Source organism: Medicago sativa, chromosome 5 (assembly GCF_051527215.1).
Source record: "Medicago sativa cultivar Bolivia chromosome 5, Bolivia_mono, whole genome shotgun sequence".
NCBI lineage: Eukaryota > Viridiplantae > Streptophyta > Magnoliopsida > Fabales > Fabaceae > Medicago > Medicago sativa.
The window spans coordinates 12,657,622-12,682,796 of NC_140753.1; the positions used below are offsets into that span (position 1 = coordinate 12,657,622).

The window sequence follows — 25,175 nt, forward strand, 5'->3', positions numbered from 1 at the left end:
TAGAAACATAATTAACCCTTAAAAAAATTACCTTAAGAAAATATAAAGTTATTGTGTAATTTTTTTTTTAAAATTTCCATTCAAAATGATTTATGAATGCATAAGATCCCACTGCTTTCCAATTACATAATAGATAAAAATAACGCATAGCTATAAACATTGATATCTTCATGATCTTCTTTGTCTCTTGATAATTGATTTGATGTACGGGTCATATGCCACATCAACTTATTTGATTTTATTACTCCCTCCGTCTCGGAATATCTGAGCCAGTTTGGTTTTTCACACAGATTAAGAAAAATGTATAAATAAAGGGGAAAGTGGAATATATTGAATTGGGAATGATGAAAGTAGTATTAATTAGAGTTATATTGTATTGGGAATGATGAAAGTTGTATTGAAAATTGAAATGACTCAGTTATTTTGAGACACTTTTTTTTAGTAAATGAGTCAGATATTCCGGGACGGAGGGAGTATTAGGATGAAATATATAAATTGATTCTTGAAATTATGAGTATTGGTAAAAACTAGCATCTAAGTTCTGAAAAATGACAAATACATTTCAAAAATTATGAGTGTATGTTAAAATAGTTTCTAAGTTAATTTTTTACTGCTAAAACCTTATGACATGCAATTTTAAATTAACTATTTATTTATCTCTGCGTCACTCATGTAAAATGAGTAAGGATCCTCTCCATTTATAAAAATAAATGAAAAATGTCATTTAAAAAGATATAAAAAAAAAAAAGTTGTGGGTTCTACTACTATGCGGTTTCCACCATAGTTAATTATTTTTTATTTTTTGTGTGTATTTCTCTCTCAAAATAAATGAAATGGAGAAATTAATAAATGGAGATGATGAATAACTTAATATATACTTCCTCTGTTTTAAAATGAGTGTCGTTTTTGCAAACAAAAATTGTTTTAAAATGAATGTCTTTTCAACTTTCAATGAAAAATTGATTTTTTTTCCATTTTCGCCCCTTAAAATAACTAAATTAAGAAGTTAGAAACATGTGTTTGCCGTCAATTTCTTTTGCCTTGTTACCTTGAAAACTGTGAAAAAAAAAAAAGATACATCTTCCATTGAATGCTTCCATTATTATCTATTAAATAATTAAAAAATAGTAAGGCTATTTTAGTAAAATTGCTATGTCATTTGACTACTTTATTTCATTTCTTAATTTGTGAGCAATTGGTTAAAATGACATTCATTTTAAAATGGATGGGGTAAATTGATGAGATAATGCATAATGATTAATGTTTGTCTACATACTATTCAGACTAAATAATGATTAATCCTTACCTGTGATGGACAATTACCAATACATTGGAAAAGTGGAAGAATTGAATGATGAATACTACTCCCTCCGGTCCTAAATATAAGCAAATTTGACTTTTTAGGTTCATTCAATTAATAATGTATGTGGTCCATAATATGGACCACATACATCATTAATTGAATGAACCTAAAAAGTTAAATTTGCTTATATTTAGGACTAGAGGGAGTACTTAGCATTAGTTAATACTACCTCCGTCCTTAATTATAGGACCCTTTTGAGAATTTTTTTTGTCTCTTTTTATAGGACCCTTTTGGTATTTCCAAGTACATTAATTAATTCTTTACCAACATACCCCTATTTATTTATATCTTTTTCTTAAATCAACATTAAATATTACGTTGAAAACACAAACTAACTCTCTCTCTTAAAGGATAAAAATGTAAAAACAATACTAATTACTAACAAATTTATTACACTTATCAATTTTCTTAATATGCGTTATTTTTTCAAAAGGGTCCTATAATTAGGGACGGAGGTAGTACATCCTCCGATCACTATTATAAGTGAAAATCGATATTTTATATTCATTTATTGAATGATGTATGTGGTATATAATAAAAATTATATACATCATTGATTGTATGAATCTAAAATGTAGACTTTGACTTATAATAGTGACGGGAGGATGTACATGGGCATGCTTTGGGAATGATCACAAAGTAAATACAATTAAAGTTTTCATATAAATTAGGGTTGCACATTATCGAGACTATGAGAAGCAATATGTGATCAATAATTGTTGAGTCGTTACCGTTTACCAATGTATTGGAAATATGAAAGAACTAGGATATCGTTACCCGTGCGTTGCACGGCTTTTGTCCCTATTGATTGGATTACACGAACCAACGCCAAAATAAAAAAAATTATGTAATATTTTAATTTATTAATACAGGAATAAGAAAAAGATTATGATGCATCAAGGTTTCAGAAATAAAACAGAGACATATCACGTGATGAAATTATATAACAAATAGAAATCAAGATTTAAAAAAGACGACCTCTAAAGTCTTAGTTACGAAAAATTCATAAGAATTACATGGAACACAGCGTTGATCCACCTAATGAGCAGATGCGGATCACATAATCTAAAATGACAGATCCAAAATTAAAAATACTGAATAGATGCACTAACTCATAACATTACAAGGTGTGAAATGACACCAAGGTACAATACAACAGTATTAGGCAAAAGCCTTACAAAGGAATAAGTGCACAAGCAGGTACAAATACAAACAGGCGCGAGCTAACAGTAAAAGGAAGGAAAAAACTGTAACGCCCTATTTTATTAATTATTTATTTTATCGAGTTTAGTGTCTTTTATATAATTCATTTGAATAAATGTTATGTGTTATATGTGATTAATTGTCTGTGTGTATGTTTGGTTGGGATTATTAGAATTCGGTCCGGTAATAATTAGATATTTTACTAAGTTGAGTGAGTAGTAATATTTTTAATTAGTTGCGGTCGTGAGTGGACTCCTCACAAGTGCGTGTCTTAGGTGCTCTGATACGTAACGGGATGGGAATTTAGTTGTTGCTTTCTATTCCTTACGTATTATTTTTGAAGTTTTCAAGAATTATTGTTGAACTAAGATTTTATGAGATTTTCTGTTGAGGCCCTTGTGCCAAATATTATTTAAGATGTTGAAACTATTCCGCTGCGAAGATTTTAAATATTACGTTGTTGGATTTTTGAAGGATTAATATTTATTATTCCGTTTACGATTTTAAGAAAAGAATGTGACATTCCGTTTACGTTGAATTACTCTGATTTTTATTAAGAAATTTTTATGTCGGGAAAACGGGGTGTTACAAAAACCAATGACACGATCCAACCAAAAACCTTAGCTGCCTAAAAAACAAATGACAAAAAAAGAAACCAAAGAATTCGTGGAATTATACGAACGTAGTTTTAGTCGTTACCCACGCGATGCACGGCTAAAACTACGTTTGATTGAATTATACGAAACATTGCCAAAATCAAATATATTTATGTAATATTTATTTTTATTAATTTAACGAAATTATTCATCACTTCAAATAATATGAAGAATGAAAATAAGATTTAGATGCATTAAAGTTTGGGTGATTGGTTGACCAAAATAAAAGTTGGATGATTGGACAAAAGCATATCATTTGATCAAATAATATCCTTTGCATAAGTGGTACACTAATTTTGCACGTCCTCGAAGATAAATACTCCCTCCGGTCCTAAATATAAGAGAAGAATCTTTTTTTAGGTTCATTGAATAATTAATGTATCTGGACTACAATGTAGACTAAATACATCATTTATTCAATGAATCTAAAAAAGGAATCTTCTCTTATATTAAGGACCGGAGGGAGTACATTCTAATGCTAAGTAGGAATATGATGCAAACTATGAGAGATTACATTGGCAATCTAAAGGGCATAACTATCTCAAATACATAGGAAAATATCATATCATATAAAAAATACCCAATTGTCATCGGAAGATCTACAAAGGCATGTCCTTCCATCAAACAATATTTTTTACATTCATATGACATTCCACAAAATATATTACACAATTATATTTTAATTAATTGATTCGTGAATGACAATTATTTAAAAGTGGTACACTAATTTCACACATCATGCAAGATATCCACATGTTAAATATGAATAGGATGCAATTAATATGAGATTACACCGTGTCTTCAAGATATCCACATTCATAACAAATATTTTTACATGCCCCATTTTGAGAGCTCTAGTTGTGTGTGGTTGGTTGCATTGGATTATGATTTGTGGATTTTGTACACTCTCGAAGGTTTTTTTTTTTTATCCATTTTGGCTATTTTTTCTTTTGTCTATATGGGTTAGGTTTTACATACCCCAGTTGTTTGTACTATTTATCGATTTTAATCTACTTAAGGTGACGTATATTTAACATATGTTTGGTTATGATTATGTTCAATGCCACCGCAAGTATCATACCATGAAGATGTTGGAGTCTGTTTTGCCAGTGATCTCACAATTGGTCAGTACTATCATATTGTGTTTCCTTTTGCATTGAATTAATTATGATATTGTGATTTAGTGATTATTTTAAAAAATATCCAACATTCCATGATAATATCTTGAGTTTGATCTTATGTTTTAACTTTTGTATGATTTGGCAAAAAAGTAATCAAGCTTTACATGATAGATAACATAGACTAAGATGTTTTTTCTGATTTCAAGCATCAATTTCAAACATGTGTCTATTTTCTTCTTTTTGTTCATGGCTTTCAATTGTTTTTCAATGTTTGGATTCAACGCTCAATTGTTACCACAAGATGAAGGTACCCTTCATTTCTTTTTCAAATGCCTCTAAAGGTCAATAGATGCAAAGTAGCAGCACTGAAGAAAAACGCACGGAAAAAATTCGACTTCACTTACGTAATTTAAGCACAAAGAATGAGGTTTAACATGTATGAAGAACAAAACGTATCCTATGTAAATAAGAAACTCATAGTTTTTGCATTGAAATTACTCTATACAATTTAATGAAATGAATAAACCAACTTTTTATTGTTTAAAGAATAACAATAAGTTAGGCGGGCTGGCCTGTTAGCCAGAGAACCCATATAGAGCCGGGTTCAGGCTCGATTATTCCAGCACATATTTAAATAGGGCTTTTTAGCCCAGCGCTAAAAAGCATGTTACCCACTTGGCTAGCCCGAAACGGGACGAATAACCTGTTCTGACAACTTTAGTTGTGTGTGGTTGGTTTATTTAGATCATGATTTGTGGATTTTGTATACTCTCGAAGGTTGTTGTTTTTTTTATATCCATTTTGGCTATTTTTTTCTTTTGTTTATATGGGTTAGGTTTTACATACCCCAGTTGTTTGTACGATTTCTCGATTTTAATCTACCTACGGTGTCGTAATATATGTTTGGTTATGATTATGTTCAATGCCACCGTAAGTATCATACCATGAAGATGTTGGAGTCTGTTTTGGCAGTGATCTCACAGTTGGTCAGTTCTATCATATCGTGTTTCCCTTTGCATTGAATTAATTATGATATTGTGATTTATTGATTATTTTAAAAAATATCCAACACTCCATGATAATATCTTGAGTTTGATCTTAAGTTTTAACTTTTGTATGATTTGGCGAAGAAAAAAATCAAGCTTTACATGATAGATAACATAGACTAAGATGTTTTTTCTGATTTCAAGCATCAATTTCAAACATATATCTATTTTCTTCTTTTTGTTCATGGCTCTCAATTGTTTTTCAATGTTTGGATCCAACGCTCAATTGTTACCACAAGATGAAGGTACCGTTCATTTCTTTTTCAAACGCCTCTAAAGGTCAATAAATGCAAAGTAGCAGCACCGAAGAAAAACGCACGGAAAAAATTCGACTTCACTTACGTAATTTAAGCACAAAGAATGAGGTTTAACTTGTATGAAGAACAAAATCTATCTTATGTAAATAAGAAACTCATAGTTTTTGCATTGAAATTACTCTATACAATTTAATGAAATGAATAAACCAACTTTTTATTGTTTGAAGAATAACAATAAGTTAGGCGGGCTGGCCTATTAGCCCGGAAGCCCATATAGAGCCAAGTTCAGGCTCTATTATTCCAGCACATATTTAAACAAGGCTTTTCAGCCCGACCCTAAAAATCATGTTACCCGCTTGGCTAGCCCGAAACGGGCCGGATAACCTGTATTGACAACCTTAATTGTATACGGTTGGTTACTTTGGATTAGGATTTGTGGGTTTTATATACCCTCGAAGGTTTTTTTTTATCCATTTTGATTGGCTATTATCTACAACATTTGGCTATTTTGTCCATTTTAATAAAACAAAGGCATATCATTTGATGAAATTATACGAAGATTGAAAATAAGATTTAGAAGAATTGAAGTTTGAATGATTGGACAAAAGATGAAAAAGATGCATATTAGTTATTAAGATGAAAAAGATGCCCTCTAAAGTCGTAATTATGAAAAATACATAAGAAATACATGGAATACGGCGCTGATCCACTTGATGAAAAGATGCAGATCACATAGTCAAAAATGGCTAAATCCGGAGTCGAAAATACTAAATAGGTGCACTTACCTCTAATGTCACACAGATAATATTGAATTGTTAAAGGAAATAAGTTAATAAGTAAAGCAACATTTGTCCTTAATACAATAACTCAATACCCGCAACACAGCAAAAGAACCAATACAACAATACCTCTTTTTTTTTCTTCTTCCAATCTAAACAACTTGGAAGAAATTCCATCATTAGAATAATCAAGATCTTCAAAAACATCCAACAAGTTTCTTTTAGAATTACTTGTCCTTTCACTTAAACTACTCAAATTTTTTCCATGAATAGAGGCACCCGAACAAATAATCTCATTACCAAGTATATCAACAGGAGATTTAAAACTATTATCAAAGTCAGCAGGTAGGTTAAAAACATCATTCTTAATGACATACATAGAAGCTTAAGAAATGGATGAAATAAAATTAAAATAACCAAAAAAATAAAGTAAACTTCAATTACCAAAAGGAACTACCTTAGTAGAAGTAAAGTTCTTTCCAAAATCTAAAAATGCCCTGATAATGTCCACCTCTTTGCATATTCTCATCACATTAAAAAATGGATCAATGGAAGAGTTGTAGTTAGCCTTTCGTTCAACCCTGAAAAGGATTTTTTTTACCTACCAACCAATGCTTCGAGCTCAGGAGGATAACCAACGCAACTGTCTACCTAAAGTATACAAACGACGATAGGTCATTTCATAATAGAGTAAAGGATCCGAACAAAAAACTGATAACCATAGTGTAGTAAAAAACCTTGGAATCTTTAATTAGCCGAGCAAATGTCTTTCCAAGAAGATAACGAACATCATGATCAAACAAAATAAATAGACCTTCCTCACAATCATCTAAATTCTAACCTTCACCTCAAACCTAACGTTAATTTACACATTTAAAATTAAACTTCAAGCAATATAGACAATTTTAAATAATATGATGGAATTATCGGTGATAAACACTTGTCCCGTGCGTTTTTATACCTTTTTTTGGTACAAACTTATTATTGACACATAATTATTTCATTCTATAAGCGACAAATACTTGTCTTGATATATATATATATATATATATATATATATATATATATATATATATATTGTTAAATATTTATCCCATATTTTTTACTATATTTATCAATGACAAATATTTATCCTGTGTATTTTTTTTATACTTACCGTATATACAAATTTGTCCTATGTTATTTTATTATATTTCTCATCCATAAAATGTTATACCTTTTATTTATGAAGGATTTTTTTCCTATAAATTTTTGTATTTTAAGTGTTTGAGTAATATATAAGGAATTGTTTCCTCAAAAATTGTAGTTTGGCTGAAGCCGATCATTTTTTTTGGGTTCACATATGTTCCCTTTAATCTGAGGATTGTATCAGAGGCTCTCTAGTTTTTTTCTTTGTCAAAATAATTATGAATATACCTGAATCAATTTAACCTATTTTAAGTAATATGATTATAATTTGAGTAAATAAAAAGATTTATGTTTTTTGATAATTTATATAAACTATTATAATCCAAACCATTTTTTTGTTTGGATTATATAAACAATTGAGGGTATTTTAGTCAAAAGTCGAAGGGGTGTGAAAAGAGAAGAGGGTGGGGGAAAAAACAGCTTAATTCTTTAATGTAAAAAAGGAAGAAGAAAAAAACCCAAATTTTCTACGGATCATTTCTATCCACATCCCAGTAAGTCAATGAGAAACTTTCATCTCTCTCCCCTCGAAAACCCTAACGGCAGCCACCTCCCTCTTCCTTTGTCGTGCCACACTGTAAAAAGTCATCGTCAATGTTCAAACCAAAACCCCAATCTCGTCCTTTGCCTTTGACACGAATTTGATGTCCGATCTCCGCCACCAAAAGCTTTGTTTCCGGTCACCCTCATGCTCATCCACGAAGTTAGCAGCAGATCTGTTACATGCAGCCACAACAACGAAGTCAGTGTTTGAATTCGTTATTCTATAGACACGGTACTGTAATTATATCGTCTTAAATGTATGGTTTGAATGTTTATTTATCAACTGCCTTCTGTTTTAGATTTTAGAGATGGTTTTTGTGGATTAGTGTAATTTTGTAGAGATGGTTCCTGTTATAATTTTTTTTGCCGGTTCCTACTAAAAGAATTTGGTAAATAAAAAGATTTATGTTTCTTGATAATTTTGAAGAAGTGTTAGTTATGTTCATTTTTTTTTTGTATTTTTTAAATCCATGTATTTTTACAGATATATTTTCGTTTTTTTAATTAAGTTTTTTTTTTTAACAATTTATTCTGCTATTTATCTTCATTTTACCATTTTTTAGATTCTCTTTTTTTTACAACCTATTCTCTCTCCCTCTTGACCTACTTACACAATCTTTGTAAACCATGGAGTTTAGCGGCAGATCTACAACCTTCATCATGTAAGTTCCCTTTTGACCTACTTACACAATCTTTGTAACAAACCGTGTGACTTATCCTCACCCACAAGGATCTCACACATGCAACAACAACACCAAAAAATCAAAGATTATATTTTGGATCTCAACTTATCGGACCATTAATCTTATTTTTTCTTCAAAATCTATGCATTGAAACTCTCCAATATTTGTTTATGATATGTATATCTTGAGGAATTTGTTTTCGATATTTTTTCAAATGTTTTATTCAGTTCTAGTAGAACCACTTGATAAACCAAATTAGAGGTCTAAATCAAATTAAGACATTTATGATCTTCTTGAATAAGTATTATTTAATTATGATTTGATGATGTAGTAATTATTTGAAAATAAAACAACTTTGCTTGCTAATATCTTGGGTTTAAGTTAAAGTTTAACTTGTATGGTTCAGTGAAATAAAAATTCATCTTTACATGATATTAAAATTTATAACAATTTTGAGATGTACGGCTTACAGTTGCAGCATCCGATATAACCTTCTTTGAATGTACTCCCTCCGGTCACTATTATAAGCAAATTTTGACTTTTTAGATTCATTCAATAAATGATGTATGTGGTCTACATTGTAGACCACATACAACATTTATTGAATGAACCTAAAAAGTCAAAATTTGCTTATAATAGTGACCGGAGGGAGTATGGTTTGTTATTGTCTTATATTTTCCCACTTCAATTCGTTTTACTTTTCAGGACAAGTAGTACAGAGAAAGAAAGAAAAATCTCATCCTGAATTTACTTATTTTGGAGATTACCACTTACAAAATCAAGGTAATCATACTCATCCAACATACCATATTTACTCGTTTTCAATGCATAGGATAATGCAAAAAAGAGGCCTACCAATTCTGTCAAATTTTTTGTTGAACTATATTCACATGTTAGACATATTGCATGAAAAATTCAAAGATTCAACTTTTCTTTTACACTCCAATCATATTACCATTAAAGATGAAAACGCAAGTGTCTTTCATATTTGCTCACGAATAGGGGGGGGGGGGGGGGGGGGCAATGCTTTCCTAAACAGTTTCTTTTGTGCACACTCTTTAGATTGGATCTAAACTTGTTAAAGTGCAGGGTAACTTAAAAATGGTAACTTTTTTTTCTCTGTGTTTTTGGTCCCAACCATCCCAATCATCTTGAATCGTATATATGAACACTATCATAATTATTTGAAGTGTTGACAAGACTTGTGAAACATCGTTCAAATTTAACATATTATTCTAATTCACCAAATTGATTTTTTTTCTTCTTCTGATGCCTTATTGAGTTTTCTATATCTTTAATTTCTAAATGTTGATTACTCTATAACAATGTTTGTGATTAACTATATACATTTTTCCTTCAACCAATAGGGTTTTAAAGATGATATTTTGTTAAAGTTAATATAATAACGGGGAAAGGGATGTGTTTTATAATGAAATTTTGTTCAAATTCACTGGTAAAAAAAATCTGTTAGAAAACTGTAAAAGATCAAACCTTTTAGTGGCTGCTTAGTTCTCTAGAATAGGTTCCTGTCCTACTCCTTTCTGGGTTTGTTGTGGGCAATTTTGTGTATAGTATAATTTATTATATAATGAATGAAAATGGTAGTAATTATATGTTCATTGAGACATTTTTGTTCTCTAGAAATAGGTTCCTGTCCTACTCCTTTCTGGGTTTGTTGTGGGCAATTTTGTGTATAGTATAATTTATTATATAATGAATGAAAATGGTAGTAATTATATGTTCATTGAGACATTTTTGTTATAGGTGTTATGTGTCTCCATCTTTTTCTTCAAAAAAGAAAATGTATCTCTATCATTAACTACTTAAATTTCCTTTCACCCAAAACTATTCAACTGTATTCCTGCAAACATTTTTGACTGAATTGCAAAAATAATTAAAAACCATTAAACTTGCTTTATTCTAATAAATCTCTTGAATAAAATAATCAAGTTAATTATAGGTTATATTTTTATTATATGGAATAATTGTTGATGTCTTGCTTATGATGTCTTGTTGATGTCTTGTATTCTTGCTTATGATGCAGGGAGGTCAATGACTCAATGTATAAAATCTCCTTAGAAAACAGAAGTCACCCTTAAATGGAACTCAAAAATGAAAGCTTGCTATCTGCCTCCATGTGGGTATGAACTTTCTGATAACCTTCATCCGTGTTAGTTTGTATTGTGTGTAGAATAAACTCTTACCCAAACACATTTTCAGTTTTTTTCTTGTTTGCTGTTGAGGAAATTTACGTGGTTTTGTACGCATTTTCCATTAAGATGAATACACAAGTATTGTCCACTTTTGATCCTGATTTGTAAGTAAGAACAATTACAAGTAAATTTAAACTTGTTTGCATTAAATAATATAAGTCGAAATAACAGAAGAAATACCTTTTAAACATACACCTGATGCATTTGATTATTATGAGGAACATACTTTTAAATACCTTTCTTGGACTTTTGGTGTGTTGTAAATCAACGATTCTTGAATGGAATGCAAGCACTGCTCATAAAATGTGTTAGTTTTCTTTCTAAATGCATGTGTAGAAAAGTTGCATTTTTGGATATAACTTGCTGGTGTGGGTGCTTCAAGCACTGTTTAGAATATAAATCAACAACTTGAATATAACAAGCAAGCACTGCTCAATAATAGATAAACTACATTCTTTAATATAACATGAGAACCTTTTTGTTAAATTATACTTACACCTTGGACATATTGCATAAAAAATAATCCTATGTGCTTCAAAAATTTAAAATAATTTGTGTTAGATTCGAACATACTCTATGACAAAAATTTAAAATAATTTGTGTTAGATTCAAACATACTTTATGACTTGGCTGTACATGAGGTAAATTTGTGTTGTTTATCATGTATTTTCTTTTGTTGGTGGTAAATAAGTCTAAATGGTTGAATATTCTTGCATATGTTGAAAGAGAAATAACAATCTATGACACTGCACTCTAACATATTGTCTTATGTTCCTGCACTTTCTATTAACATTTTTATTTCGTGCACTGATAACTTTGTTTCTTCTTGGTTTTGGATTGGGGGGGAGATGAACCTGACATCATTGCGACTTTCAAAGGCATTGATGGTGCCTGAAACATCAACGGTCTATGAAGTTTTTCGTCGAATGGCTATTTGCAGAGTAGATGCTCTATTTCTAACTGATTCAAATGGTAATTTATGAACTTCTTCACTATGGAATTGATTACTTAATTATGATTTGGTGATATAGTGATCATTTAAAAAAAATCATAGATCGTTGATGTCTTGGGTTTGAGTTAAAGTTAACTTGTATGATTCAGTAAAAATCATCTTCACATGATACAGTCATCTTGAATCATACATTTGAACACTATCATAATTATTTCATACATTCAAACAAAGCAAGTATATAATGTTAGCATCCTGAATTTAGTAACAATATCAAATAAACAAATTTCCCTTTGTTGACTTTTAAATTAACAAATAACTTTACATTTAGAAAGCAATTAATGATGATTAATTCTATCAGTTTGGAAATATCTGCTGGGAATCTTTCAAGCAAAAGTTCTATTAATTTATGGTAGTTTAGCCTCTTAAAAGGAATGCTTCCATGAAAAGAATCAAATTAAATTTAAACTTGTGAATTGAGAGTTTTTCTTCAAAATTAGGATACATCATACATATTTTTTTTCTAGTCTCTTATGCGTTCAACTGATTGGTCTTGTTTTTTGCAGTTGATATGCACATTTCCAGTGCATTGACCATGAGGGTGATGAGAGACAGAGACAACCACTTCCCTCACCTAGATTCACCTAATGTACGTTTTTTCTCTCCATTTTAATTATGTTTCTTCGCTAATCAATTTACACGGTTTTGTATTTATAGCCCAAGCATTTCGAATAGATGTGATGGGACAAAAGGCTTATTAAGTTATTAGCATAGTGGAATGACAATTTTTGTATCAGCTGGACAACACTAAAATAAAAGGTTCCTAATTTTAAATAATATTTATAATTAGGACATTAAAGTAATCTTGTCCCTTATGCCAATTGTCATAGAATAAGCTATCCTTTATCAAGCTTGATATGTACTTCTTCAATAATTAATTAATTTCTCCTTTTACTGTTTTATTGTATCTTGCTTGTTTAATTTCATTTTTGTTTTGTTTTAATATTTAATATGTTTTGTTCCTTGTTTCTTTGTTTGTTTGTTTGTTAACAGTATTGGATGTGGTTGAGTTTGGGGAGCTGCTAGAAGCAAGAGTTCTGCAAGGAGTCAATAGTTAGACATGATGAAAACCATGTAAGTTTTCCTTTTCTACCGAATTTCTAAATGAAAAACATAAAGTCCTAATGTGATTACTAATATCATGACAAATTTTGGTTTTTCGGTAAAAGTAATATGACAAATATGACACTTTGAAAAAGCTCTGGCAATTCAAAGTATCATATTTACAGAAAAACCTAAAGTCTTAATCGTTTTGAAACCCATATGTTTTTTTACTTCAAAACCTGAATTTAATTTTTAACTCTACATAAGATAATTCAACAAAGAAGCCTTTAACTCTAAATTACATGTACCTTTTTTGGACTCTTGGTGTGATGTAAATCTTTAGTCATTCTTGATTATTATGCAAGCATCCCTTAAATATAACAAATCAGCCCAGCTGAATACAAAAAATACTATAGATTACTTTTTAGTGTTAAAAGTGTATCAACTTACGGATTGAATTACAATTAGAGCCTTCAAAACTTTTTTGATGAACAAACATTATCTTCACATCAGCAAAACAGTTCTTTTCATTTAGCTCCATTTATACAAGGGTTTTGATTTCTCGAGTTTGAGTTGAAGTATCACTTTTGTATGATTTAGTGATATATAGATAAAAAATCCAACTTTACATGATAATTTTTTTAAATTGAGTTTAACTTTTAAGATTTACAATCACGAGACTTCTGATACTCATCTTTTTTTTTCTTATCTCCGCATTCTTAATCGTCATGTTTCTTGAAGTGAAGATTCACATTGTCTTTATTTCTCATGTCTTTTTTGTTGTATACAGATGAAAAGAAGTTAAACCTATTAGTTATAAAAAAAAATTTAACTTTTTTTTTCTGCAGTAGACCAGAAGAATATTATTTTTATAATAAAAAGAAGTAAAAAAAAAAATTCAATTTCTCTTTGGTTATAATAAAAAATAATCCTAGGTGTGCTTCAAATATTTAAAATAATTTGAGTTAGATTCTAACATACTTTATGACTTAATGAATGTGTCTTAATTTTGGTTGTTTATATTTGTGTCTTAGATCTTAATACTCTTTTTGTATGATTTAGTGAAAAAAATAATCCAGCTTCATTTATGATTAAATGAAAACCATAAAATGATGTATAGCATAAATTTGATGAATACCTTTGCATATGTGAAAAATAAAAGAATTAAGAGGTTGAAGTAGTGTGGTTGGCAGCAGTAATCAATTTCTTGTATTCCTTCATATCTGTTGTTTGTCTTCAATCACTTTCTCTTGTAATAGCTTTTCTAATAACCCCCAATTTCATCACAATATTCTGCAGGGAAAGAAAACATAAGAGAACTCCAAAGAAATATGTTGAATATGCAGGAAAAGAGATCTGGCAAAACAATGAAAACAAAGGGGAAGGAAATGGAATACTATATATATATATATATATATATATATATATATATATATATATATATATATATATATATATTATAGGGTGGAGCGTCGGGATATTGTTCATATTATTTTTTGTGTGTATCCTGTAGACATCGTTACTTTTTCACAGAAAATGACAGTTATCAGTCCAAAACTGTAGCTAAACCACAATGGCAATAACGAGGGCGGCGCCTCTGACATGCAATCAAAGATACAGTTCACATAGTCTATATAAGCCAAATCCGGTATTAGTAGGTGTACTTTCCTATTCTTAGCAACAATAATGAGTTATTAAGCGGGCCACTCCCTATTAAAAACTTTAATAAAAAAAATTAACTCTAAATTACCCAGATAATGCCACATCAGCGAAACAGTTGCCTTGAAATAGCTCCATTTATATAAGGGTTTTGATTGAATAAGATATGTTACTTGAACATCAATTAAAGCATGCTCATTCATTCAAATTACCAATAAGTAAATGTAGTTAAATGATAATCAAAATCATTGGAATTTCTTTGAACCAAGAGAAGCAAAGAGTGACTGGTAACTATGATAATTAGTTATGAATGCATCAAGAATTTTAGTTTGAATTGAATGAGAAATGATATTTGAGCACTCATCGATGTATAAACATGCTTTAAAATTGACCATGAAGTAAATGTTGTTAAAGTTTCCATATAGCTCGATGTATAAACATGCTTTAAAATTGACCATGAAGTAAATGTTGTTAAAGTTTCCATATAGATGTTGCGCATTATCGAGACTAAGAGAAACAATGAATGATCATTAATTGTGCTAAGTAGTCACCAATGCATTGGAAAGGTGTGCGATTTTTTTTAGAATGACCACGAGGTAAATGCAGTTAAGTGATAACATAGATGGTTGCACATCATCGGGATTGATAGAAGCAATAAGTGAGCATTGATTGTGTTGAGTAGTTACCAATGCATTGAAAAATTGAAAGAATAGAATGAGGAATATTATTGAAACATTCATTGAAGCATGCACAACCATTGTAAATGACCATGAAGTAAATGCAACTAAAGTTTGAGTAGTGATATTTGAGCAACAATTTAAGACAACTTTTGTGACAATTTTTTTTCTCTATTTTTATTGGTCAAAAACACTAGAGAGATAAAAAGGAGGAGGGAGAATAAGAATATAATGTGAGTATGAGAGAAAGATTTGTCAAAAAGTTGTCACAAAATGATTGTACAAATATCATTTCTCTTAAGTTTTACCACAGAGTTAGAAAAATACATTAGTGTCATCAATTGAAATGAGATATGGTACTCCAAGACCAATTCAAGTCGTTCATCATTTTCACGAGGCATGACATAATCCTTGTTCATATTAAATGACATCACAATCATTCAAGTACACAACAAATTAGATTTGTTCATATCAAACTTTTTTAATACCTTTGTTATATAAATTTATTGATAAACAAAAATGTCATTATTCAAATGCTCAATTTGTAATCACAGAAACCTTTGTCTTTCCTAAGTATTTCATCTCAAACTATTTCTTTTAGCAATCTATTACTTTTGGAAACTCTTTCAAGATTTATGATAATATTCATGTCATCAACATAGAAGTCATTATGGCAATTTATTTCCCAATTTTTTTCCTTCATAAAATAGACGATAATTTCATTATCATATTTCTGATTTGGAAATTTCCTCTAAAAATACTAAATTGTTTGAGTAAATGAAGTGACTTTTATTTAGGAAAGTAAATAAAGTGACTTATTCACTTTAATTAACTCATTTCTTCAATAGTTTGAATAGTATGTCGCACGGAAATCCTTCAAAGAGTTTCATATAATCATCTTTATTAAGTGAGTCATACAAATACATTGCAACACATTTTTCATATAAATCGAGCCTTTAATATGCTACTAAACTTAATCAAGCATAAAATATTATTCTTGAACTTACTTGTGAATATGTCTCTTAAAAATAAATGGAAAACTTTTACCAATTCATTTTCGGTGAACATATCAAATGTATGTTTTATCATTTTAATTCTCATCAAATTAGAATAAGGATAGAGATGAAGGGGGAAAAGAGAGAAGAGAGAGTATTGTATTATACTCTTTGTATGCTTTATGTTACAAATGAGATCTATTTATAAAAAAAAAAATACAAAAATATAATATGGATCGAGAATGAGTGTATGACCTAATAACTAATGGACATGCACTTTTCTTCAAAACAATAATAATAATGGACATGCACTTACATATTCAAAACAAAAACTATTATATTCAAGCTGTAAGAACATTGATCATCTTAAATCGCTCTTTAATTTTTTTTTAGCCACATTAGAGTGATGTTGTGGAAAGTTCTTGTTCCAGCTTAACATTTTTTTCTTCTTTGGACGATCTAAACCCTTTCCAAACAATCACTTTCCACGTTTGGCTTAGGCGTACTATGCAGTTTCTCAAAAGACGTTTAATCAAAATTTGGTAGTGTCTATAAATGGATAAGATCATTAAGCAAATTGTCAACTTTTTTTCTTTCTTTCTGAAACTTTTCAAAAGCTCCCTAAATAGTTTACAATTTGTAAGTTTTAGCATGTTCTGTTAAATAACGAGCTTAATATAAAAGGTGGTTTTCCATGCCAACTTGGTCCCCCAACTAGTTCAGAAACAAGAAGCCCCACAACTTTGCCTAAACTTGCGAGCATGATCAACCCCACCTTATCTGGTAGCACTTTGGTGCCATTAATGACACCGTGCCATTAAATCTGGGCCATACAAACACATTATCATTGCATCTGGACCACACAACACATCTATCTTAGTGTCATTAATGACTCAGATTTAATGACACGGTGCCATTAATGGTACCAAAGTGCTGCCCCACCTTATCCTATTGTTCATCTGTTGACAGTGTTCTGAATCTAATTCCCACTTTTTAGGGTCATCCCTTTCTGCTTTCCTTTTTAATGTTTAAAACTTTTATGTACTTATACAAAAGATATTTTTAACATGTTAAAATGTCTACGTGAAGGCAACTTTTTTTTTTCTTTTTTTTGAAAAAGATACAAATATATTACCATAATGCTATTCAAGGCACAATGGTGTGCCAAGAATAAAAATTAAAGTTACACATCATCAAATCTTAAAAAAAAATAAAAGTTGGTTGCATGAGTTCGATTTCTACGGTTAATATTTGGAAGAGAATCCACAACCCTTACATATAATGAAATCAAATGTCTTACTGCCAACTCGAGAATTAATCTCATAACGGACTCAAAAGATATATTTGTGGTAACACACTGAAGCTCTAGACTTTTTTTTTGATAGAAACAAATTTAACTCATTTCATTAATAATAACAGTCTCAATACAAGATGGCATATGATCATGAACATGGGGACTAGCATATGATAATAACGCCCTTGCTAGCAGATGGGCAACACTATTTGCTTGTCTCCTAATAAAACTTATCTTAAAGTTTTGGTAGATTCTAAGTGAAGCTTTGCAGATATCAAGAATAGCGCCAAACATGGAGTTGGTGTTGAGCCCCCTAGCTATGCTGTCAATTCCACTTGCTTGCAATCAAGTTCGATAGACACCTTAGATAGACCCATACTTCCAAGCCATATTATCGCCTCTTTTAGTCCCCTAGCCTCTACTTCGTGTGGTTGTGGTACTCCTAAGAACCAAGCCGTTTTTGCCTTGATGAACTCGCCGAGCCTTCCTCTGATACACATTCATATTCCATAGCAGCCATGTTCCTTGAAGATTGCTGCATCAATATTGCACTTGACCTCTCCCGCGTTCGGCTTGCTCCACCGGTCATGGTTATGGATTGTTGCTCCGTTGGAGTTGCTCGCTCCTGCTTCCCTGTGGGTTGCGTGTTCACGAACTTGCTGCCATTCCAACAAAGTTCCGCGCGCCATATGCACAGACATGCGAGGATTTGTATCTATGTCACTCCAAAGCTTCTCATTTCTTCTTTTCCATATGCACCACAAAGTCATTACAAACATTAAAACTTGTTGATGAGGTAGCTGTTCGAGTAGTTGAAAGAAAAGAGATACATAACCATCCGCTACTTCTAGATTCTCTTTGATGACATGCCACAACCCCGCCGCTTCCCACACTGCTTCTAATTTCTCGCACCCAAAGAAAACATGCCAATCATTTTCATACGACCTGTCACACATCACACAATGATCACTACACTTAACGCCACGTGTTTGGAGGCGATATCTAGTTGGTAGGCAACCACGCGCCACCCTCCATAGAAAAACCTTCACTTTTTGGGGTACTTTGAGATGCCATAGTTTTGTCCAGTTACTCTCCACATGTAAGTCTGTGTTATCAACTAAATTTTCCATGATGTATCTATATGCAGAGCTAACACTGTATTCACCATGGGGTGTAAAATTCCAAATGTGTTTATCCTCCTCCACCTCATCGATGATAGGCATGGCAGCAATAGTTTGTGCATCTCTTGCATTAAATAGCTCATTGATGATGTTTGTCCGCCACACATGTGCATTATGGTCAATTAAATCACTCACAACCAAATTCTCCGATCCTATAGCTATCGGGCTTGTTACAAAACCCTTACCTTCATCTCGCAGCCATGGATCATACCATACCTTAACTTTTGAACCATTCCCCACCCGCCATCTGAGACCTCCTCTGACCACTACCTGTGAAGCATGGATACTACGCCAAACAAAACTTGGGTTGTGACCCAGCCTTGCATTAACAAAACTCCCCTTTGGAAAATATCTAGCTTTGAAGACTCGTGCTACTATAGTATCTTGGTTGGTTTCTAGCCTCCAACCTTGCTTCCTTAGCATAGCCAAATTAAATCCATACAGATGTCGAAAACCCAGGCCACCGTGTTCCTTTCTCACGACCAACTTCTCCCATCTTAACCAATTTATTCCTTTTCCATTTTGTCTATTCGACCCCCACCAAAAAGAATTAAGCATTTTTTGAATTTCATCCCCTAAAGTTGTTGGCAAGAGGAATGAACTCATACAATATGTCGGAATAGACTGGGCAACAGATTTGATAAGTATCTCCCTTCCAGCTTTTGATAGATGTTTTCCTTTCCAACTTTGAATTCTCTTCCATATACGGTCACGAATATGATTGAAAACTGCTTTCTTTTTCCTACCAACCATTGATGGTAGTCCTAAATATTTTCCAGTGCCGATGCTTTCTGACACTTGGAGAATACCCTTGATCACCTCCTTTGTTGCTTGATCCGTGTTTTTTCTGAAAAAGATCTCTGATTTTTGTAAATTGATAGCTTGACCCGATGCCTCCTCGTATTTCTTATGAGTGTCAGACATGATTTTTGCCTCCTTTTCAGTTGCTCTGCAAAACAAAAAGCAGTCATCCGCAAATAACAAGTGTGTGAGGAGTGGTGCCTTTCGACACACTTTAACACCATGAATATCACCACATGCCTCTTGTCGCTACTGAAGCTCTAGACTTAAAGTCTCAATTTAATGTGGTTTGCAAGAGAATTTTATTACATCACTACCTAAAATATATATACCTCCTTTCTTTCATATGTAGTTAGATACAAGTTGATCCCACAAAGTAAAATAAAAGAGAACAAAATATATATAAGTTTGGTAGGCTTATATAAGCTTGGAATACTTTAACCGTAACATCTTAATCAACGATAAAAAGTTCTATAAGATCTAAATGACTTTTTACAATTTCACATCTCACCAAGTAAATATTTTCCATGAATTTGAGTGGTAATCGAAGAATGAATAATAATATTAATTATAAAAATAAATAAATAAATAAATATTTCTTCAAAAAAAAAATAAATAAATAAATAATCTACAGTTTGCACTCGTCACAGTGGGCCCACTGCAAAAGTTCTTCATAGTTGGACTGACGTCAAACTTGAGAGTTGCAATATTATCCAAAAAAGTGTAAATCTTATAAGTCAAGCACTCCAAATTTATATACACTTGAGTTTTTTTAACTTGATATGTATTTTTTCCTTCTCCAACACATAATTTTGTATACCAGACTACAGTTAATGATAAAGTAGAAAAAATACAGTTAATTAAATGATTTATCGTGTGAAAGATTAATTGGTATTATTTTAGACATACTATCGACCAAGTCAAATATGGAGACAATTTGAATTGATCTTATTGTCAAATTTAATGAGGATGTACCAATGTACTTTTTTATACTGCTAGTAGTTATTAGATTATTATTATTATTATTTTTTTATCTAGGTGACATAAATCACTTTTGCCATCAAACTTTTGATCAGCTGCTTGCTGATTCAAATCTTTATCATTTTCAGAAGGGTGCATGCAACAAAAGGAAAAAGAAGAAAGAAATCTTATCTACATGATACTTTACACGGCATATAAACTGATCGAACAACCGAGATACGTCGACAACAGTTGTGAAATCTAAACTTTTAACTATATATAATGAATAAGAAGCTAAACCTGTCGACAAAAGCAAACTATAATAAACGACCAGTGTAAAAACTACTAGGACTAGGATATCACAGAAATAAGATAGATAGATAGATAGATAGATATAGAGTTGAATAAAAATAAAATATGACTTTATAAAAAACGGAGCAGGGGTATGATAAATTAATGATTATTTTATGATTTTTTTCTTTTTACAAAAGAGGGCAAAATCTCAATTTATGACATGTTTTATTTCTACATGATAACAAATAAAATAATACGTATTATTTTATCCTATATCATGTTTTTCTTACACATCTGGTAATGATATGATAAAACATGTATTATGAAGGTCAAATACGTGGTACGGGTGCGATCCGATACAGATACATAAATTTTTTAAAATTTAGGATATGATACAGTTAAAATATATTAACAAAAAATTTATACTAAAACTTATATGCGTATAAAGTACTTGAAGAAAATAAACTTTGATTACTTTTTATTATTATATTATTATAAAAGTCACAATTTTTTAAAAATATTACATGATCAAAATAAAAAAAAAATGTAAAGTTTCGTATAAATCATATTATATTTCCAATGATATGTTAGGATATCAACATAAGCATCATTAAAAGACTCAACATAAATTTTGTCTAGAGTAATGATATTTTGACAACCATTTGATGACAACTTTGTTGACAACTTTGTTTTTCTCACTTCTTATTGGTCAAAAACAATGGAGAGAGAAAAAGGAAGAGAGAGGATAACAACATCATGTGAGTATGAGAGAGAAAGTTGTCCAAAAGTTGTCAAAAAGTGGTTGTCAAAATCTCATTTCTCTTTTGTCTAATACAGTATGTTGATTAAAAATATTATTTAAATTGGACAAAGAAAGTTGATGTATTTGGTGCAAATTTTAGGTCAAATACATCAACTTTTATTTACTAATTTTTGTATATAGTTTGAAACGGAGGAAGTACTTTTAGTCCAACTGTAGATAATATTTAGAATGTGGCTGTTTTTTTATTTTGATATGAAAAATAATTAAATATACTTCGTGTTATATGTAATATAGTGTTCAATACATGTAGAAAAACTCAAGTGCGTTTGTCTGAGATGACATAAGTCTCTTCTAATTTAACCAAGGTCTTGTGTTTGAATTCAGCCTTTGACATGCATGCAACATTAAAACTCTTAGCAAGAGTTTTTCACTCATTTGGGTCTCACAAGACTCGAAGAATTAGTTTCTACAAGTTGCGCACGGAAGATACCCGATTTGCACCAATACATGTAGAAGTATAATGGCAGCGTTGAGATTTAGGGTATGTATTTGGCTATTTTTACGAAAGTGTGAATGACCACATTAACTTATTTTTTTTTCCAGCTCCATATATTAAGAGGCCTAAAACACATAAAAAAAAATAAAAGATAAGTTTTGTAGAGTTCAAGATTTGAACCCATGACCAAAAGTATATCTAAGTCTTGTTAACAACCAATTAAATAAATTTTGTAGAGTTCAAGATTTGAACCCATACAACAACCGATTAAATAAATTTTTCCCTAAAAAATCGATTAAATAAATTTTGTAGAGTTCAAGATTTGAACCCATGCAAATGTCTATGGTTTATAATTTATTTTTATATATTGTTAAATAAAAAAATGTATTTTTTTGATATAAAATTTTGAGGCTTAACACTATTGCTCGAGTTGTTTGGCCTTTAGGGCAGCTCTCTTTCCTCTTATTCTCCTATATAACTCAACATAAAAGTTTGTAGAATAAAGATTAAACATAACTATATAATATTCTAAAATAACATCAAACTCAAAAGAAAAAGAAATTAACTAAGGAAGAATAAATATAATATACAACAAATTTTTCATCCAACTCAAAAATAACATTCTTGACATTTACCTCCATCATCCACAAACAAGCTTTATATAGACAAAAAACTTCCCCTTCATTAACAGATTGTCGGGGTGAAGAAAAATGAGTTTTGACAGCTATATATGAAAACTCTATTCTCCTTCTTTAAAACATAACTCAATGCTCCCAAAAAAAAAAAACATAATTCAATGACACCAGACAAAATTGGATTAAAGTTAAATTATTTTGGTGGTGTATTTGAATTTGATCTTCACTGAATTTTTTATTTTGCTTTTACAAAACTGAAACAAATCTTAATCAAGTCAAATTTTACTTATCTTTTAATTATATTTCAGAATATTTGACTCAATTTTCAATAAAAAAAATATAGATTATGACCAAAATAAAATAATTGTATAGCTATGTTAGGGTTACACTATAATGGTGTTAGGTTACTCCCGTCGCAATCGTATCCACATACTCCCTCCGGTCACATTTATAAGCAAAAAAGCATTTTTTAGATTCATTCAATGCTTAATGTATTTGGTCAATATAGAGACCAAATACATTATGTATTCAATGAATCTAGAAAGTACATTTTTGCTTATAAATGTGACCGGAGGGAGTATGTCTCAATCTAACCACGTCAGTTTTGGCGTTTTGGACACATCAACCCACTGACTTCGGAGATTAATTTATTGACTACTTTATGAATCCTTATTACAATGGTCAAAGTTTGCCATCCCATGTTGAAAATCATGCAAATCGAACATGCATGCAGCAAAGAATTAATCATAAAAAAGACCTAAAATAGTACCTTTTAATTGTACTAGGTCTACGAACAACAAAACTAAATTGATCTTGTCAAGAAAAATAAAAGGCATAGGCGGCTTTAAACCGTAGCATTATCCATTTGATGATACATAAAATAAGATAAGAATATCTATCTACTACAATACTTATATTAAAAAAAAAAATCCACCTGCAAATTATGATACGAACTAATAAAGGCATATTGAAAATTCTCAATTTTTTTAAAGGGGCATTGGTCCGTACAAGAAAAAGATGGAAATTGAATTTGAGTATTACTTTTCCCACCATATGGCTTTCCTCGCGCACCCTATTTTTTTTTCCAATTTTACCCCTAGTCCGGATTTCGTAATCCGGAATGTATTGTTAGTAATTTTCAGATGTCTCCGGATTATAAAATCCGGATATGTATTTTAGCAGAACTTTTGCAATTTTAAGCTCTACAATTCGTAAAATAAAATGCGAATAAAATAAAAAACATAAATAAAAAGACACAAACATAAAAACAACTCATTTTATTAATATATGAACAATACATTACAATAATTTTCAAGCTTTTTAAGCTTATTACATAACATCATAAATCTATTTCTAATCTCCTAAGAGCCTAATTCTAATCTCCTAAGAGCCTAACCACTGCTATGTGATAGGACATAGCAGTAGCTTGGCTATTGGAGGAAAACCGGAGGAGGGGGGAAGAGGAGGGCGGGAATAAGAAACCAATGCCCCTGAGGGAGGTGGGGGGTGCTCAGACTTACGCCCCGACAGACGAAGCTAATAACCACACTGACCCACATGACCCTCAGATGAACCGCCCTTCGTTGCAGCGCGGTTCCATCCTCATTGACCGTTCATACAAACCTTGAAAGTTTTCAACGAGGCCCTTATCTATGAAAGGCCAACGATGGAAAACCATGGTTGTAGAAGGAAGAAGAGGAGGAAAGGGATGGTGTGAGAAATGGTGGGGTTTGGAAGGGTATTTATAGGGTGGGGTGGGTGAAAAATGGTTGGGAAACCATTAATGCAGTCAAAAAACGTGGTAAAACACATTTTTTTGACTTGACCACTGACAAATACGTGTGGTGCAGACCACCGGCCATGGCACTGAGGCGTTCCGGAATATACAATCCGGAATGCACATTTGAATTCAGGAATATATTTTCCGGATTAGTGCGATTCTGGTGCTCTTATGGTGAACGAGGGGAACGTTTGCACTTCTTTGTAGGGCTAAGGACATTCCGGAATGTATAATCCGGAATGCTTCAGCATTGGCTTCTTTTGAAAAATTGCTTGGCTTCTTTTGAAAGAGTGCCATCAATTAGTGGTTGGACGGTTACAACTGCTAACACGTTTTCATTGACTGTATTAATGACCTAGGACTTGTTTAAGGCTATAAATAGGCTTCCATCTTCAACAAATACATTCATTCTTCACTTCACCTCTTTCCTTCCATTTTCTTCAAATTTTTTAAGTATTGTAGGAGTGTCGGTGGTGTCATGGTCATTGTTGACCGTTCCTATGAACCCTGCAATAGCATTTCAACTTGTGTGGGG

General features: G+C 31.2%; 3 long non-coding RNA genes across 5 annotated transcripts; 1 reads left to right on the forward strand and 2 right to left on the reverse strand.

The window, feature by feature from the left end:
* Positions 1–6,411: 6,411 nt before the first annotated feature.
* LOC146920139 (uncharacterized) lies at positions 6,412–7,903 on the reverse strand. The gene is made up of 2 exons (XR_015011691.1): positions 7,163–7,903; positions 6,412–7,076 (listed from the first exon to the last, which is right to left on the reverse strand). It is a non-coding gene; the product is annotated as an uncharacterized LOC146920139 (long non-coding RNA).
* A 138-nt stretch (positions 7,904–8,041) lies between these two features.
* On the forward strand, positions 8,042–14,483 carry LOC146920140 (uncharacterized). 3 transcript variants are annotated; one of them, XR_015011688.1, is made up of 7 exons: positions 8,088–8,388; positions 8,720–8,818; positions 9,545–9,622; positions 10,884–12,024; positions 12,568–12,650; positions 13,055–13,135; positions 14,405–14,483. It is a non-coding gene; the product is annotated as an uncharacterized LOC146920140 (long non-coding RNA). The 3 variants fall into 3 exon arrangements; XR_015011689.1 differs by having other exon boundaries at positions 8,795–8,818; XR_015011687.1 differs by lacking the exon at positions 8,720–8,818 and having other exon boundaries at positions 8,042–8,388.
* On the reverse strand, positions 13,362–14,940 carry LOC146920141 (uncharacterized). Its single transcript, XR_015011690.1, has 3 exons — positions 14,856–14,940; positions 14,244–14,398; positions 13,362–13,499 (listed from the first exon to the last, which is right to left on the reverse strand). It is a non-coding gene; the product is annotated as an uncharacterized LOC146920141 (long non-coding RNA).
* Between the last annotated feature and the right edge of the window lie 10,235 nt (positions 14,941–25,175).